Source organism: Chinchilla lanigera, unplaced genomic scaffold (assembly GCF_000276665.1).
Source record: "Chinchilla lanigera isolate Chin_1 unplaced genomic scaffold, ChiLan1.0 scaffold00138, whole genome shotgun sequence".
Classification (NCBI taxonomy): domain Eukaryota; kingdom Metazoa; phylum Chordata; class Mammalia; order Rodentia; family Chinchillidae; genus Chinchilla; species Chinchilla lanigera.
Genome location: NW_004955539.1, coordinates 2,915,843 through 2,931,434, shown reverse-complemented (window position 1 = coordinate 2,931,434; position 15,592 = coordinate 2,915,843).

The window sequence follows — 15,592 nt, the reverse complement described above, 5'->3', positions numbered from 1 at the left end:
AAAGGCCAGTCCCATCACTTCAGATCCTTGTGTGGTGCATAGGATCAACATGACTCAGTGCTGTGATGTTGACTTACATCACCAGGCTGAGGGAATTTCTGTCAGAACTCTCCAGTGTAAGTTATTCACCGTACATTTTCCATACTGTAGTTTTGAAAGTAAGTCACTGTACAAGCCACTCTTCCGGATTGGAAATTTATTCTTCTCTTTTATGAGGATGCAATGTACATATAAATTCATTCAAATTCTTCTTTGGAAGATTTGCTTATTTATGTCATTTATTTACATTTTTATCTATTTACATGAATATGAGTTTGTGGACATTTGCTGTATACATTAGGTTATAATTCAATATGAGTTTTTAATTTTCTTGATTAAATAGTCTAGTTTAGGCTATCGAAAGCTCTTTCAATTAGTCCTGTATCCCCTTAATTCAATTTCATCATTGTGTTCTTTTTTGTTGTTTGTGTGTTTAACACTGCCTTACTTTCTGCAAGATGATCTTGATTCCTCTTGTATATTTCTTTGTTGTTTGTTTTTTGTTTATTTTTTGTTTTGTTTTTTCCCCGGTACCAGGAACTGAACTCATGACCTTGCACTTGCCAGGCAGGCGCTTTTGCCGCTGAGCTAAATCCCCAGCCCCCATCTTTATATTTCTTGTCTCAGTCCTAAAATCAGCCATTTCTTCAAGGAGCCTCATATATTTAATTTAATGGGTCAAGGAATGCATATTAAACGTTAATACATTAAGCCCATTTCTATACAAGCTTCTCTAATGAGCACTAACTGATGCATACATAATAGTTTGCTGTGAATTATAGTCATGTCACATTGCTGTGTAAAACCAGGGCTTCCTTTTTCCTTCTGTGTTGTGGTACCCATTACACAACCTCCCTTTACCTTCCCTGCCACCTCACATTCCCAGGCTCTAGTATTCAGTATTATACATGAGACTGAGATATTTTAGATTCCATATATGAGAATGTTTGTGTTGCCACATCTGGCTTATTTCATTTTACATGATCTCACCTGCTTTGCTGAAAATTGCAAGACTTTACACATTTTTATGGCTGAATAATAGTCCACTATATCACATATTCTTTATTTTGTCACACCTTTGATGGGCACCTAAGCCGATCTGATGTTTTAACTCTTACAAATATTACCAAGACAAACTTAACAGTGCAGATATCTCCTTCTTATAATGACTTTTTTCATATCCTTTGGTTATATACCGTGAGACATCTGAGTCCTACAGTAGAGGTTTATGAGGAGTCTGCATTTTATTCTCCATAGTGACTATTTGAATTTACATTCCCATGACAGTATATGAATTCAGCCTTCTCTATACATTTGGCACCATTTTTTGTTCTTTTGATAATAACCGTTCTGTTGTGTGGTGATATCTCATTATGAACCTGATTTACACTTCTCTGGTGGCTAGTGATATCCATTGTATTACCATAGGTGCAGGCCATTTATATACTTATTCTTTAGAGAAATCTACTCAGTTCATCTGTTCAGTTTGAAATCAGATCACTAATTCTTTGTTGGTGAATTTTGTGTTTCCTATATATACTGTGTATGAGTTCTTATCAGATGAATAATTTGCACAAATTTTCTCTTATTTTGTAAATTGTCTCTTCATTCTACTGATAATTACTCTCAAAGTGCAGAAGCTTAATGGTTTGATGTCCTCCCAGTTGTCTATTTGTATTGCTTGTGTGTTTAAGAGCATGTCCAAAACATCATTTTTATAAAAATGTCTTGACGTATTTGCCCTAGTATTATTCTAATAGTTTCATTTTCAGGACTCATCAGTTGATTTTTGGTAAGGGTGAGAAAGTTGCAGTCCTCTAAGTGTGGATAGTCAGTTTTCACACCTGTGCACTCGTTCCTACTCAGGCCTGGCTTTCTGGAATTCATCCAAACCTAATCACATTCCCAAAGCCCCCACCTTCAAATGACATCACATTGTGGGGCAGGGCTTCACCATAGGAATTGGAGGCTCAAAACTCATTAACATTGGGCCCGTGACATCATGTTTCTCTTGGAAAAAGGCCTAAATACTGTAAAATTGATAAACCAATCCTGCTGTTTCCCCTTTCACTATTCTGTCAGAAATTAACTACTGTACTTTGATTATCTTGGAAACGTTTGTCATAAGTTATAAATGTTTTTAGTACCCCCTTCAAACTGCACCACTCTTATTTCTGGGATGAATTCATGGAGAAAAGGAGAAAAATTAGCTTCTGTACATAATGCTTTTATTTACATTTATCTACCAAGGCTCATATGTCAAATTTCTATCAAAAGAAAGTTATTCAAAACTGTCAAGGATACATGTGATGTCCAAATATTGTTTCCTTCAGGTCAGAGATTGAAAGTTTATTAAAATAACTACATTTGGGCCACTGGTCATTGTCAGTGAACAAATCTCTGTCTACTAGAGAATGTGGGAAAAGCTACTAACCCAGTGTTTTGAATACTATTTCCACAAAATCAAGTCATAAAGCTATGAAATATTTATTGAAATAATAGAAAATTTAGAGAAGTGGTCCTTGTTCATTACCTCAAAATGATGTTATCTCTAAAAGGAATAGGTCAAATTAATAAGATCCAAAGCAGATCAATTCTTATGCATGGGACTGGGAATATAGCTCAGTGGCACAGCACCTGCCTGGCAAGCACAAGGTTCTGAGTTTGATTCTTGGTGCCAAAAAAAACCCACAAAATATTTCTTATGCATGTTAGAGCATACAAAAATTAGGGCTATTTGATCTCTCAAATGAGCTTAGTTGATTTTGGGAAGAAGTTAGATATGTATTCATGTTTAATATTAAAAGAGGAATACACATGAAAAATATTGGGACAAAAGTCACATATTATGGAATGAAATTCTATTTGAAAAATCCATATGATAGTTGGAAAATCAGGAAATATCAATTTATGGCAATTTATTTGGGCTTTGAAGAAGAGATGGGTTATGGATCCACATTTTCTTACCTTATTTTCATCTCTCAGTTCAGGGATTCAATTATTTTCCTCAGAAACCTTAGTCATCCTTGAAGCACATTAATATTTTCTCAAAATTTCCAGGTAAATTAATACTCCTCTCTTCTTGGCACACATGACATTGTGTTCCTGTCTTATTGTCTGTATTTTTGTTTCTGGCATATTCTCTTCAGTATATTGAGCATGTTTAGCCAGGGATGTGACTATTTGTGTTTTTCTCCATTTGATGTCACTTTGTCCACCTCTGAACTTTGTCTAACTGCTGCCCTCAAAGAATAGTGTCTATTAATCTCTACAGAATATTATGCATGGCACAGTACCATTTCTGTTCAAAACACTTCCACAGTAAATACTTTTACAATGGTGCATCTAGCAATAAATATATGTAAATCAATGCCTAGGAAAAAGTGTGGAAAGTGCAAACCAGTATGTTTTAAGTGGTTACCCATGGAGAAAATTTGAATGTGGAATGAATTAAAGGTATATCATTACTTATAACCCTGAACATTTCTGACCTGTTACATTTGAAAGGGATGAACCCCACTTCATGCGTTCCTTTTGTAATTTGTTTTGTTTAAAGAACTTTACATTTAGAATAATATTTTCAAAGAATACACACAGCTGGATTTCCTTCCTATTGATTGAGCTAATTCGCACAAATATTTCAGGTCGTTTTCTCTAACATATACTTACATGCAGAGGGAGAATGACGAAGTTTGAACAGTGGTTTTAGTGCATCTAAGAGGGAGAGAACTGTAACTGTAATAGAGATCCATACAGGAGTGCTGGGTAGTCTAGGAATACAGAGATAATGTGAGGAGATAATAGAGAGCAAGTAGTTTTGGAAACAATTTCTACTGTACTCCACAGGGCACTAAATCTTATTTTTTTCATTTAATTAATCATTTAGGCACCCATCTATACCACATATTTAGACCTACTTAGTTTATTTTTTTCTTGAGACATTGGATATTACAGAATGCATATGCTATATTTTATTTATTCATTCTTCTATGTAAAAATTTATGTCATTCCCAGTACTTTGTCTATTCTAAAATATGCTTCAGCATAAATTCCTGTTCCTATATTTTTGAGCACACAAATGGTTATTTCTTCAGTAAAAAAAAAGACATGGATATGACATATCAGTGTTTTTACATAAGAATTTTTGATACTATCAAACCAGTCTCAGAAAAAGGTTGAGGCACCATTATTTAGAACAGTGCTCCAGCATACTGATTTTATCATCCTTGTCAACATCATATTCCTTTGTCTTAATTGTTTTACGATCTGATGGGTAAAGAAATGTCAGTGGTTTGGCATTCTGTGCTTATTTAGCTAAGGAGGTTTTCCATTCATGGTTCTAGTTGTTACTAACAAAAGAAAAATACCATTTCTCCCTTAGAAGGCATGTTTGAACACATTAATATGTCAAACTGAATGCCTAAGCAATGCTTGACCTAAAAATATTGTTTTCTAAATTGAAGTCTTTCCAAAGCTGGTTATTGGGTTTACTGGGCATTGTTCCACATTGAAAATGTGAACTAGCACTGAAAGTTTAACTGTACCATATAGACAGAAGGCTTTGTATTCAGTGACAAAAGTTCTAAATAAGCCAATGAACTCAAAATTCTCGACAGCACTTTCTCTTATTTCTTTGGTCAAAAACGAGATGAGGAAGTTGCTTGCACTTAGGAGCATGTATATGTTGTATAGCTATACTATGCTTATACATAAAATGTTACGTTACATCAAGCGTGGAAACCTGCTCCAAGAGAATGATCTAAGAACATTATGATGATATTTATCACATCGTGCTGAGTCAATACAATAATCTCTTTGAAGTGATTGGTTGGCATATTAGAAGCTTACTTTGGCCTCTCTCATGTTTCATACTATGTGCATATGGTTTTGTGAATCAACAGTGCTAGTGAAAGATCACAAAATATAGATATTCTACTTAGAAAATATCTTCAAAATACATACAGCAAGGTTAATTATTTAATGTATCTCCAATTTCATTATATAACATTAAATTACTGAAACATATGAAATTTATTTGGACTTTTTTTTTCCTATGGAGCCCTGACACATATTTGTAAATGAAAGAATTGGATTGTGACTAAAATAGAAATAAAATATTTTGTTTAACTGATTTATATCAGAAAGCTGAAGGCCATGTAATTCATCTGATAAAACAGTATTGTCCTCTCATGGGGTAAGAAAAAGGAGAGTTGCACCCTTGTCCATGTATGTCTGCAAGGTACCTGCTAGGATCTTTTATGGCTGGACCACTAAGGGTTGAAGCACTTGGAAAGAGTTGCAGTGCTAACGTCTCTTGCTCAACACAATTTGTAGAAACCCATTCTCCTAGTTTTCCAAACTTGGTTTTTGAGATTCCTACTGTTTTCTGGTAATAATTAACGTTAAGGCCAAAATAAATAGCAAAAAAAAAATTTTTTTTTTTTTTTTTTGGTTTTTTTCTCTGGTACCGGGAACTGAACTCACAACCTTGCACTTGCCAAGTAGGCGCTTTGCCGCTGAGCTAAATCCCCAGCCCAAATAGCAAAAATATTAAACGAAAGAAAATATAGAGAAAAGAAGGATTATTTGCAGAAAAAGGAACTGAGTCCCCATAATCATGCCTAGTGTAATCGCTTCCCAAAACTGTCTTATTAAATTTTTTAAGGTACCTGGGCCTCGCCAATAGTGCTACAAAATTTCATGACTATCAAGTTTTGCATCTCTAGCACATACCCTGATGGTTTTATACATTATCTTCAGCAAGGCTTCAGCTATTGTGTTCAGACTTCCTTATATGATTGGTCAAGTATAGAACAACAAAAGAAAACAATAATAAAGATCCCAGTCATAGGAGTACATGGCATTACAGGAAATGCCATGGTAATATGGAAAAGTCAGGTGCATGAGTTTAGCACTAGAAGTTTCATTATCAGAACTAGAATTCATTGATGGAAGTAAAAATAATTGCAGACTAATACAAAAACACTTATATATTTACCTCCATATTTAACTTAGAGTTAACTGGAAAACTCTGAAGTTAGAATGGTGTCAAATGGCCTCAGTCTTATCAAAGACAAGAGGGGAAAAAATGGAGAGATTTACAAGAACAAATTAGTGAAACTGTCTAATCACAGAAATAGGTAGTTTCTGGAAAATATTTGCCCTCAGAGAGGCTACAAAGTCACATTGGCTAGATACGAGCAGTACCTCAGTTCACAAACTTGATTCTTTCCACAATTCTGGTCCCAAACCAAGTTGGACAAAAACCAAGTCAAATTCAATGGTTAGGTTCCATGTTAACCTTGTGGGGAAATTTGATTCAATTCTCATTCAGTTCAGTTTGGGACAAGAGTCTTGGAGAAAATCAAGTTCATGAACCGAGGCACCACTGTACAAGCTTTGCATCAAAAATTCTTAATCTGAATCCTGCATATACAATATTTCTTAGCCAAGTAAGTATTTGTTAATAAATTATAAAGCATTTATGAGAAACTCTGATCATTTTTAGATTTGCCAAGTATCTAGCATAACACTTGGATAAAGGGTTATTGTTTGAGTTTGAGTCAGTGGTTTGCAAACAGAATGAGCATCAGAATGACCTGGAGCATTTTCCTTCAGTAAGCCCAAGGCTGAATAATTTCCATTTCCATTAATGAACATAGATTGAAAAATCCTCAACAAGATACTCTTGTTCTTTGGTCACTGAAAACTTTTTGCTACTATTTGATTTTTTTTAACTTTACCATGCATTACTTTGTTGAATATAAACATCTGTTGTGCTTTCTGATTCCAAACATCTAAGCATATTCAATGTTCTAAATGAAATGCACACACAACAAAACCCCACACAAAAAAGTGAACTTGCTGGCTGGGGATTTAGCTCAGCGGCAAAAGCACCTGCCTGGCAAGCGCAAGGTCGTGGGTTCGGTTCCCAGTACCGGAGAAAAACCAAAAAAAAAAAAAAAAGTGAACTTGCCATCTTATTTAGTGAAGTTCTGTATCACTTCTAATGTCTTTTATTAGTATTTTTTATTCTCTTTAATGGTTTGATCAGTGTTACATTTTTGCCTCTGGTAGTCTGAGTAACTTCACGGAACATAACAATATGTTATATAACAACCACTGTTAATTCCTATCATTTTTTCTGAAACCCTGTATCATTTTTATTGTTCTTGCTTTGTTTTGTTTTTGTTCATGTTGTTGTTATTTTGGTATTGTTTTTATTCTTATTCTCTTTAAAATAAAAATAATAATAATACAATGAACTTGCAGATATACTTCATTAGTTGAGCTGTATACCCTGAAAATTCATATGTTGAACATTTAATCCCTAGTGAGAAAGACAATAACCTTATTTGGAAAGAGAGATAATCAAGGTAAAGTGAGTTCACTTAGGTGGGTCTTAATAAAATATAACTTCTATCTTTGTGTAAAGGGGAAATTTGGAACAGAGTCAGAGATATACAGTACGAAGGTAAAATAAAGACATGCCTGGAGAAGCTAGATATCTATTTGCTAAGCTAAGGACCCTGGAAAAAATCCTTCATTCACAGCCATTAGAGGGAAGTATTGCCAACAGTTTATTTTGGATTTCTAGCCTCCAAAATCATAAGACAATAGTTTTATTTGATTTAAGGCATTCAGTTTGTGATATTTTGTTGGGGGAAGCCCTAACAAACTAAAACAATGCATTACTTTTGTTCATTCATTTATTCATTCAATAGGTATGTACTGAGCCCATGTCATGCGTCAGATTATTCTAGGTATGCGAAATACAGAGTTTTTTAAAAAACACACAAAAGTCTATTGTGACTTGCATAAAATTTCTACGTGTGTGATATGGAAACAGGTAATACAGAAGCAAAATCTATAGTTTTGGGGTGCTTGTAAGTACCCTGGTGTAAATTGAATGGGAGATGATTGGCAATATTGAAGCATTCAAAATGGGGTAGATTTATATCAGAGTCTCACAGAAGGGCTTATGGAAAAGTGAGATTTGACAGAAGCTTGAAGGAAGTAAAAGGACCGTCTGAGGCTTTCTAGGAAAGAGTCCTTCTAGTTCTTTTGAATCTGTGTCTATTTAGGCATTCTCTTCTAAATGAGGAATATATGTGCCAGTGACAGAAATTCCAAAGAATTCGAAAATAGGGAAATATCATTTCCTTTGCAAGGCAACCTCGAATAATATTCCCAATCTATCCTCAGCATTATTTTATATGCACTTCCATATCTGTGCATTACTGCATATGTATGTACAAAAACATATTAGATAGAGTGAATCATACTATAGATACTGATATACATTTTGTACCATATTTAACACATGTACTACAAAATGAAATTTCATTTTCTTTATTTCATGACTTGTCTAAAGAAAGACATGTTGGAATACATGTGTAAAGTAGAATCAAATATGCCTGTATCTTATTATCATTACATGTTACTCATATTATGTAACATGAAAATATAAACTTGTTAAAAGACAAAGGTAGGGTGGGGGACATAGCTCAGAGGCATAAACACCTGCCTGACCAGAGTAAGGTCTTGAGTTCGATTCCTGATACCCCTCCAAACTAATAAATAACTAACAAAAGACAAAGGTAAAATACTATGATCCAAATAATGCAAAATAAATATTTTTATCAATAATAATTTTAAATAAAATACATTGCCAATTTTCCCTCCAAACTTACACTGTTGATTCACACTTGCCATTCTGTGCAGCTTTGAGAGACTTGATCAATTAAATGCCTTTGAGTTTCCATATTGACTGAAATATCTAAAAACTACAAGGACTTTAACACCTTATCAGGTGACTACTATTTATTACCTGTAATAAATACACTCCAAAAATGTGTTCATTTAAAATATGTGCATGGAGTTCAAGGATCATCTAACTACTGAGGAAGTCACAGCATTACAATTTGACATAAAAATCATATTAGATAGTCATACAAAATAATAGTCAGGGCAGTTAGTTAAAATTGAGACTAAGATTAACCAGATCTTATTATTTTATTCTTCAGAAATGAGAGAGATAGGGGCTGGGGATTTAGCTCAGCTGCACAGCGCTTGCCTGGCAAGCGCAAGGTCGTGAGTTTGATTCCCGGTACAGGAAAAAAAAAAAAAAAAAAAATGAGAGAAATAAAATATTATACAATCTAAAATTCATACAGCAAGATTTTCCTGGCTTTGAAGTGGTGTCTCATTCAAATGAAATATATTCTATTCATCAGCTATTTTCTTAATGGGATGGTATATATATTATGCATGAAATTGTTATCCAAACTTCAGATGATAAACATGTGCAGAAGCAAGAATCAATAGTTCTCCATTTGAGGAAAAATCATGGAGAAACTCAAAGTGTAGGATAGCAAGTCAATTCACCACACCAATACTCAGGTATCTTATCATTCATTAGCTCACTATTTCCTAGTTCCACTTCGATTTTATAAGAAGAGCTAGCGAGTGATGAACAAGTGACAATTTCAATTCTTTTCTACAAAAATGAGGAGACAAATGTCTTCTTATTCAATAGAATACATTACTGATACATCACAACAGTATAGTTAAAGAAAAACAAGAATTTGACATCTAGTAGTATAAATATCACTATTGCTTGCTCTTACTACAGAAAATAATACTGTATATGGCATTTTATTAGGTTTAATTGCAATTACAAATCTACTATAAGCTAAAAATAACTTCATTAAATTATATTATTCACCCATCATCATCAACTTTTAATAAAAAGCAGTTTCATCCTTTTGCAGGTTATATTAGATTTAAATGTATATTGCTACATTGTAAAGTTTAGGTATTATTTAGCAAGAAATGTGAGATTTAGTTTCCTAGTACATATGTGTAGCTGAATATATTTTATTAATTTTATATATACAGTTTATAAACAGTTAAGAAAGAGTATATATAATTACAAGTTGGAGCTAAAAACCTAGCTGTGCCACTTATTGGCTTTATAACCTTGGACAAATTTTTTAAACTCTACTTGGCTCAATATCTCTTTAAAATAAGGCTGGAAATAAGGGTAACTACTGCCTAGAATTGTGCAGTAAAATCTAGTGCTTAGAATAGCGTTTGGCACATTGCTTTTAACTTTTATTATTAATGCTGATATTACCATGGGTAGTACTTCATTTTTTTAAAAGGAAAAAAAAAGGATTAAGTTCCTTTAGCCATAGAAATCACATTTGAAAGTGTATGATTCCTTGTAAAGATAATTAGACCACTTGGCAAAGCACTTTGATTGTGAAAGCTAGCATCTGGAGTTTTATTATGCTCTCCCTTCTGTAGTGATCTCACTCAGAGGACTGAACATATTTTGGGAAACCAGTGTCTCCTGGGACATCAACGTGTGTCCTTGGGAATGGAGGAAAGGTTCTATGCTCAACCATGTTTGAGAATGCTGAAAAAAAGAATGAAAAAGTGATTGCTTTTATTATAGCACTTCTGAGATGTAAAAATATATTATTATGTATTATAAATCTGAAAATAGGAATATCATATTTAATGTCTAATATACATTTAGATCCAACCTATTTAGCAAATGCTATCATGAGTAGAAAATGGGTGATGATCATTTACAGTCTTGGGGTGTCTTTTGTTCCACTGTTCATAGCTCTTGATAATTTTAATTGTGTTTTTAGTATCACCTGTTAAAGAAAATACTTCATAGAAAGATATCCTGTCTCTAATAGAGTGGTAAAATGTATATCCCCCTGTCTTAGTTCCATATTTCTTATTATTGAGACAGACTACACAATACTCAAAGTTAGAAGAGGAAAGCTTTATTTTGGTTCACAGTTTGTAGAGGTTTCTGTTCATAATTGGCTGAGTCAAAGGCAGAGTGGCAAGGCAGAGGGTTATAACAGAGGAGAAATAGTTCATGGCAGGCAGAAGGCATCAAAGCATCAAAGGAGCATACAATAAGCACCAACCCTGTTTCTATCCCTTATATTCTATCTAGGCTACCCACCTCAGGGTAGTTAGCACTTACCCCCAAGGTAGGGCACCCTTAATCGTAACATCCTACTGTGAAGCAATCCCAGCACCATATCTTTAATCCTTAATCCTAGCATCAAAAGCACTAGATTTAGCCACCTCTGAAAAGCCCCACCTATGACTCCATGAGCCTTTGGTGGGACATCTATATACAAGCCATAACACCCCCAAAATATCTATATCCATTTCAAATGCAACAAGTATAGCTATATCCATTTATATCACAGCAGTATCACGTTTTCTGTATGATTCATGAGAGTCATCTATTTGTACAGACTCAAGTCTTCAATCCTTCAAAGATTTTTGGATACATGCCTATAACTCCTTGGCCTAAGGCCTGAGATCAAGTGTTTTTGAATCTTTACTATACACCTGAAGTCACATTGAAAGCTTTAAAAATGTTTAGAATCTGGTCTTAGTGGTATATGCCTGTAATCCTAGCATCTGCAAGGCTGAGGCAGGAAGATTGCTATGAAACTAGGGCCAGCCTAGGTTACATAGTGAATTTAAAGGCAGCATTGACTACCCAGTGAGACTTTGTCTCAAAACATACAGAGATGAAAAATGTTTAGATGCCCAAATATGGCCTGTATGTGACACTGTTGACATGATCCAGGGTGGCATCTTGGCATGACCATGTTTACCAAATCTGCATGTCATTACAATGTGCAGGAACAACATATCAAGCTGGCTGGAGTGAAAAAAAAAAAACCCTTTGAAGTGCCATTTGGGGTGGATCGAAACCAGAACCAAGAGATGACCCAGAGACCTGAAGAAATGGAAATGATAGAGTTGATGTGCTAGTGAATGAGAAGAGCTGCTTGGAATTAGTTGTTAGTGGTAGATTTGGAACACTAGTGTCTTAGTCACTTTCTTGTTGCTGGGCCAAAGTACCTGATACCCACAACATAAAGAGGAGAGGTTTATTTTGGCTCATGGTTTAAAAATTTCATTCCAGAATTCGCAGACTGAAATGCACAAGTGGCATAGTATAAGGGCCTGCCACTGAGGAAAGCTGCCTGGGCCATGGTGACTAGCAAACTGAGAGGAGAGAGGAGAGGAGAGAGGAGAGAGAGGAGCCATGCAGAGGTATATATCCTTCCAAGTCAACTAGTAAACCACTCCCCTTGCCAGGCCCCACCTCTCCAGACCACTCCTATGCTAAACTCACTAGTGGATTTGGTGAGTGGAATACAATACTCGCTTGATCCAACCAAACACCCAACGCCCCAGCCCTGGGCAAAAGAATTGGAAGGCACATTCTAGATTTAAATCACAACAATTAGGAAGCAAAGAACTGGGAAGCCACAAATTTAAGCTTTGAAACATAGAAATAGAGTGCTGTATTGGAAGCTGTTCCACTCAAAATTTACCAAGGTTAGTAGATTTAAGGATAAAATGAGAAAGTTTAGTGGGTTATCTTAGCTATCAGTATGTATATCCATATCATTATATGATTGCTAGGAACCCAGAACAAATTAGAAACATTCACACAGAAGCCAAATCTATCAAATTTTGGGGAACAATGAACATTTTTATGAAAAGTCTTTTTTTTTTTTCATCTTTTTGAGGCAGGGTCTCATTATGAAGTTCAGGCTTACCTTGAGCTCACTTTGTAGCCCAGGTTGATCTCGAACTCACAACGATCCTCCTGCCTCAACCTCCCAAGTGGTGGGAATACAGGCTTGAACCACCATGCCGGGCCAAGCACCTGATAAATTTACCTCTAACCTAAAGCATTCTTTTGGGTTTCATGTCAAGAACTCAAGTCCTAGAAATGCTATGTATAAAGTATTAGTGAAAAAAGTGAGCTGGGTAAGGAGATAGACTTGAGCTTGACATTTTCACCTCCTCTATTATTGTACTCTGCTCTGACTGTCATAACCTAGGCAAAATACAGTACTCAAATAACAGGAAATTGCTTTTGAACAGTTCTAGAGGCTCAATTTCAGTGTGTTAGTATAATTGGGCCCTGGTGAGACAACTTTTCTTCACTGGTGACAGATGGAGAGGGCTAGTGTGTTATGGTGTGTCCTTCCCACATTTCTTACAAGGGCATTAACCCTATCATGGTATCCTAACCCTCATGAACACATTTAAAGTAGATATGTCAGTAAAGTCCTGCCTCTGAGTGCATTTGACCTTCCATATCCATGAGAACTACATTCACATATTCAATCAAACTTGGATGAAAATATAGAGTAACAATGCGACTGTACTCAACATGTACAGGCATTCTTGTTATTATTTCCTATAAACAGAGTGTATTAAATGTTTCCATAAGAATTATATTTGTATTGTCTTAAGCATTATATGTAAAGTAGAGATGACTTGAAGTATATGGGAGGATATGTGTATATTCTATGTAAATACTATGGCATTTTATACCAAGGACTTGAACATAAATTGATTTTAATGTCTTGTCTGGAAACAATCCTTCGTGGATCCTGAGTGGTTGTCATTATTACGCTAGTGGCTAATGGTTCACCATACACACTTGGCAGAGAAGGGGCACCATTCATTTCCTAGCTACTTTCTAAGAATGTGATCTTGGGTAACTTACCTATTTTCTGTGAGTACTATTGTTCTTCTTTGTGAACCTGCTTGAAATTGAATGGGTTTAAGTAAATGATCTCTATCTGCCATGGTGAGCCCTTAGTAAATACAATTTCCAGCCCAACCCTTCTCTTTCAGTCCTCACTAAGGAATTTGTATGCCAGTAACAGATGTCACATCACTGATTTCTCTTTCCTTATCCTGCATGTGAGCTCAGGGTTGGTGCTTTCTACCTTTCCTTTCCATACTCAATTATCTCCGTCCATACTATACTCTCCATCTGGGTCTCTCCGTATGTAGTATTGAACTCCTTTAGCAAGTTAGTATTGAACTTGATGATGAGGCTGATTTATGATCAGTTCACTGAAGAGTCTCCACAAGCATTTAGTTTGGCCCTCGTACAACCAAAGTTATAATAGAAGCAATAGAAGGTGTTCCAACTTCTTAGGGTGAATTTCTTACAAATGTCAGTATAGACTAAGTTTCACCAGCTGCAATTGTTCTGGTGCCACGTGAGAGCCTGCTGGCAATGGTGGAGTTTGAAATATTTCCTGTAGAAGCAAACACTGTGAAGACTGAATTGGGCCAGGCATTGTGGTGCATACCAGTAATCCCAGAACTTGGGAAGCTGAGGCAGGAGGATCATTATGAGTTCGAGACAAGCCTGGGCTATGGAGTGAGCTCAAGGCTAACCTGAACTTCATAGTGAGACCTTGTCTCAAAAAAAGAAGACTGAATTGACAGTGATGTCCATAGATACCTGTGTATTATTCACAAACGTTTCATGGGCTGTTTGATTATGCTGCAGTTGTACCTGATAATTAGTTGAGCTACATAGTTACTTGAGCCCAGATTAAAACTGGTACTCCAACTCTGAGATGTATTCCTGCTAATAAATAAAACTGCTAGCAAAGTAAAAAATAAATAATATCATTGGTTGCTGTCCCTTAGCTTAATGAGGTGCTACTTGACATGGCACCAAGAAGGGTCATCAGAGAGGCATCTGTAATTTCTAGCAGTTTTGCCGTAACAATGTTGCCCAAGTTAAACTTTGGAGCCCCCAAGAAAATCTGGCTTCTACTGACAGGGTTACTAGTCAGTATCACTAGTCTTCAAAAGCCAAACGTTATAATTTGGGGAGCTACAGTTGGGAAGTCATGTTAGAACAGGATGGAAGAGTATGTCATGCATTTGGTCAAGAAAGAGTCCTAAGATTAACCCTTCTTACATCAGGTATAAAGAAAGCCCTGGAGCTCAAGTGACTATCACAGTCTTTCTAAAATCAAATTTAAGGGCCTCGGGGATGTATGTAGTTCAGTGGCACAGTGCCTGCCTGGCAAACGTGAGGTTCTGAATTCCATTCTTCATACCAAAATAAATAAATAAATTAATTAATTAATTTAATTAAATTTAACTCACACAGTGGAGAACAAATCCTTCAAAATTAACTCTTGTTCTAATTCTTCTCCAGGGTCCAAAGTGAAGCAGTAGACCTTTCCCTAGTGAAGCAACTGCCATCTTCCCTTTTTTTTTATATCTCTCCATGCACCTTTCATATTATACTCAGTGGATTCCTTACTCATAACTAAATACATTATGCACACTCATAACTCCAAATCTTAGATTACTACTTATTCCTTAGTTGAGTGCTTAAACTGATACACCCTTTTGTCATGGTTAATGTTTAAAATAGCTCCAAAATGTCTTATATGTTTAGAGGTGGAGCTTTGGAAAGTGATTGCCTCATGAGGTCTCTGATGTCATCAGCAGATTAATCTATGGATGAGATCATACCTTGATGGCATTATTGTGAGGTAATGGAAACCTAGAACGGGGGTCCCAAGTTGAAAGGAGTGAATCATGGGGGTATGATGTTAGGACCAATGTTTCATCTCTGGTCCTTTTGTTGCTAGTTCTTCTACTGTCTCTTGCTTTCTGTACCTAAGAAGCTTCTCTCCACCACATTCTTTTGTCATGA